The following is a 4,932-nucleotide window of genomic DNA, read 5'->3' on the forward strand; positions in this document are numbered from 1 at the left end:
TCATGTGACAACTCTATTTTCGAATTAATGGAAGAAGGCATTGGTAAAGGGGTCCCCTAGGCTATCTAGTCACTATCATGATAAAAACTATGACCCTAACATGTTACACTATCATATGGGTAGCTTGTTTTCACACAAAGGGAACTTTGGGACCACCTAATGACCCTTCAAACCCTTGGCCAAGTCTAAATTCGAATTTTCTTACGATAGTGACCCATCCTACCCCTTTTCAAGTTGGGTTTATTTAATCACTAACTAGGTAATTAGTTTTACGGTAACATGCTAGCATGACCAAACCCTAAATGACATGTCATTAACACACAAAATTCACAAGTGTCAAGTGACACATAAAAGCACATTCCACATCATCATGGCATGCCCCTAATATATATCTTTGAGTTAAAAAATTTGACACACAACCAATCTTACTATTACAAGATAAAACACATCACAATGAGGTTGTTGAATCTTCCAAAGATTCACCTTGGTTAAATTGTGTTCACATAGATTTGGAACTTGTTTCCCCCAAAATTTCAATATAAACATTCAAAATGTTGAAATATCAAAATCTACATATCAATATTACTATCTAATCAAAATTTATTTCCTATCATATTTATGGAATGTTGAATTTACACTATCAAATCAATCAACATGGAAATTATTTCCAAATAAATATTTTAGGTCAAAATCATAATGAAAAAATCTCTACTAATATCCTTTGATTCAGTTGAATATCATTTGGTTGCTGTCAATATCTTGTTATCATTATGAGATAGTTATAAAGTGTATCAATTATGATAACAAGATACAACTTATAATTGTATCAATTATGTTATAAAGTGGATATATAACTGTCTCATAATGATATCCACCTAATTGACTCATCACATTACATCATATCAAGTTCTTCTGCATAGACCTTTATCCAAATTTGACAACAATTTTCATTTTATGACTATTAATATTATTCTCAAGAGTGGGTGTCAATTCATTTCTCCATACTAGTCATCTAATTTAATTATCCTAATAGGCCATCAAATATCAGGAACCCATTGGTGTAGTTTTCTAAGCTATAGCATCTTAAGTCTTTATTCCATAGAGTCTTAGCTTATCAACCTAATGAAATTTGAACATGATACTTAACACAACCATGACTACAATATACATCAGTCTTAGTAAGATTTCAGGTTCATTATAAATCAAGGCATACTTAGATTCGAAGACTTTCTTGCTATCATTCTATCGTGAGGTGTCTGGCAACAATCTAACATTCACAAGAGATAGAACACAACATCTTATCTCCTTAATTCCTCCTAGATCTAAACATATTCATGATATTAAGATTGATAATAAGCTGCTAAGGAAGGGGGCTTACAAACAATTCTTGTCATTTTCACCATCTCATTCACATCATATTCTACCCACTCCACCATATCCACCAATGGTGACTATATTGCCTCATGGAACACTTCATAATAAGGTGGTCAAAGTTGCATATAAAATTTCATAGATCCCTTTACCATCTCATGATGTGCTTGAACTTGGTAAATGAACATTGGAATGTAGTGATGTACTTAAGAGATGTGATTTTGGTTTACTTGACTTAGAAGAATGATATAATTTAATTAATTATAATCAACTTTGTTCTTCTTTCCTATTTAGTGAATCAAAACTACACACAAACGAGCCATACTTCAAATTGAGTTGATTTTAATTATTGGGCTCGCAAATATGTGTATTAACATTACTAACACACTAGGGATATTAAACCATATGCATTCAGTATTCCACTAGTGTGTTTTCAGATCCTCCAAGATCTATGTTTTTTGCATATCCCTATTGATATTTGGAGGCCTATGATTAACATACATATTCTTCACATACTTATTGATTTAGGACCATTGACAATGGATTCAACACAATCATAAGGGATTATCTGCATTAATATCCAAATAAAGTTATCAATGGATGATCATGCATTAAAAAAATCAAAGTAAATATCCATATCACTCTTGATTCTTTGTATTGTCTTACAATGACCATTCATTGATAAATGTTATTATATTTCTAAATTCCTTGGATTCTCCTATGATCCCATGTTTTTGTAATGTGAGATTATTATAGGGGGATATCCATTGAATTTTTAAAATCTTTGATTAAATGATGATGTAAGGTATTTTAATAGATTACTCTATTTCTTTAGTTATCATAATGTTCTCATGGCTTGCAGTATGAAGTCAAGTTGGTGGGAATCCCTTGACTTTTCTAATTCTTGATTAATTCCTAATAAATTTTCATTAATTCTTATGATATATCTCATTGTGTGATTCCTATACTATATCAAGGTATGTATTCTTATGGGTATGTGTGGGATCATGGTCAACCAAACTATGCTCTTAAGTGGCAATAAAGCATTCAAAAAATTAGGGTTATGTCAACTTGATGTGCAATTTTCAACTTGTTCTAAAGTTTATATAAAAAAATTTGAGAGAAAAGAATCTCTAGGAAACTGAATTTATTTTCTAAAGTACTAGGACTTATCAATAAATAAATAAATTAATTCATCCTAAATTTGAATTTTAATGCAATAGTACAAAAATTTGAGGACAAAAATAAGAAGTAGATTTATGTCTGACCACCTTAATCAAAATTAAATGATAATATTTTCTAATATTATTATAGATATAAGAAGTAGAATCATGTCTAGATGTGTCACATATTTTTTGGTATTTTTATTCTAAATAATTAATTAATTATGATTTTTTTACTATAGTATATCTCGTGTTTGACCACCTTAACGAATTCAAAACCCTGCAAAATTAAATTTTTTCTTTTTCTTTCCTTATAGTAGAAGAAGCTTAGAATGTGATGCATCTTTTGGATTTGAAAAATATTGTACCATTTGAAAGTTACAGTTGTTTCTCAATTAGTGTGTCAATCAACACTTTATATGTAACTCCATTAGAAAATAAGTAATAATTACTTACTAAACTTGTAATTTGACAAACCTTATATTTATGGAAAGATAATAATATTCTTAAGAAACCCTTTTCATTTCATCAAATTTTGTTGAAAAAAAGTTGTCAGCTACATGTTTGAAGTAAAAAATATACAATAATAGGCCAAAAACACTATTTTGGGATATTTTTAAAGTTGACCATGTAGGGTTGATATTCAAAGATATAATAGGATTTATAAAAGTATTAATTTTTTGGTTTAATATCAAGATGGGTGGGAAAAAGCTTGGAATAGATTTTGAAATGCTTTGAAGCATTTTAGAACTAATAGTCTTCAGATCGCCACTTTTTGGTACACCATGATCCTGCACATACCCTTATATTGATTGCCATTGGTATAACTCATGTAATCATATTCATTTTTTATCAAGTATATATTCATACTAATAACTCTACCTTCATTTGTAAACATTCATTACTCACTTAATGGTAGGGTTATTAATTGGATGATATTGCTTTACTATTCTAGATATGCCTAGTTTTGAGAATATGGTTATAGGTCTCTTGTTATGATAAGATGATCCTATTACCAATACCAGTTGATGATGTTTTTCTACACAAGCATTGCAAAAGACACTTTTTTGGCTTTGATAACATTATGTGGGCCTGCTAGCTATCCAACACATATCAATTTTACTTGTACTTCACCATTTGAGATCACAAGAAGATTTTGGTATAAGGTGAACTTAATATTTAATTTTTGATTTATGGGTGATCTTGAACGCATGATGTTTTTATAGGTTAATTAGGTATATCTATCCAAGTATAAATGGGTGCATATGTATATGCCTAAATAAATATACATTTTCAGTTAGTATATGTATGCCATTAATTCAAATACACTACTTGGTGAGTCTTAGTTTAATTAAGGTTAGAAATAGATAAATAAAAATAAATAGACCAAAAGTAATTGAATAAAATAAAGTAAAATAGGAACACACCTTAACCCATTTGGAGACTTGAACACTTGTCCCCTTAAAGTTTTCATCCATGAAACTATTGATTTCTTGCCAAATGTTAGGAAGGTGCAGATTTAATTTCAAAATAGTAAGACAATGCCATTTAGAAATTGCTTTTTGATGGGTCACAAAAAAAAAAGGTGCAATAGGAGGTTGTATGCTGATTTTAGCAACAAATAAAAGGTATTATGCATATTTTAGATTTATATTCATATGTACTAATAATGTTGTTGAATATGAAGTAGTTGTGCATGAATTAAAATGGGTCATATAAAGAGGTATTTTCTCTTTAATTTTTTTGGTAATTTAGAACTCTTTTTCAACCAAGTTAGAGGCATTCATACAACTAAAAATGATCTTTTAAAAAGTTATAAGCATGTTTCATGAGATTTAATTGAAGGATTATAAGCCTTTAAATTACAATCTATTCATAGAAATCAAACACACTGATAGACTTGCTGCAATTGGTGCACAATATGATATTCCAACTGAAATCAACAAAGTTAAAGGACAAAATTATGTAAAAGTGATTGTTAGATGTGCTATACCAAATAATGTTGAAAAATAAAAAGCTTTTGAATATGATAAGTATATTATTAACTTTTAAATAGAAGAAGCTAAATTCTCTTAGCCAAACTAGCATAAATCATAGGATTAGTATGATGATTATATTATTCAATTGAGGACCAATAATCTACCTAGAGATTTAGTTACCTTAGAATTCATTTTCAGCACTAATGGTGAGTTTAAAAGGGATAAATCTAGCTTTCATATTAAAGAAGAAACACCTTGAGATGAGATTCATTTTTCTCAAGTGATCGATCACATGGAGGATTCTACACAAATGGGTCTATGAGATCCTTGCACAATGTCATACTATACTATTGATATAAACATTTGAAAATACTTTGAAAACATGTACCCAAATATTGAACATATTGCCAACTCCCACA

The sequence above is a fragment of the Cupressus sempervirens genome, chromosome 5 (genome assembly GCF_028749045.1).
Source record: "Cupressus sempervirens isolate cs-2001-9-10 chromosome 5, ASM2874904v1, whole genome shotgun sequence".
In the NCBI taxonomy this organism is placed as follows: domain Eukaryota; kingdom Viridiplantae; phylum Streptophyta; class Pinopsida; order Cupressales; family Cupressaceae; genus Cupressus; species Cupressus sempervirens.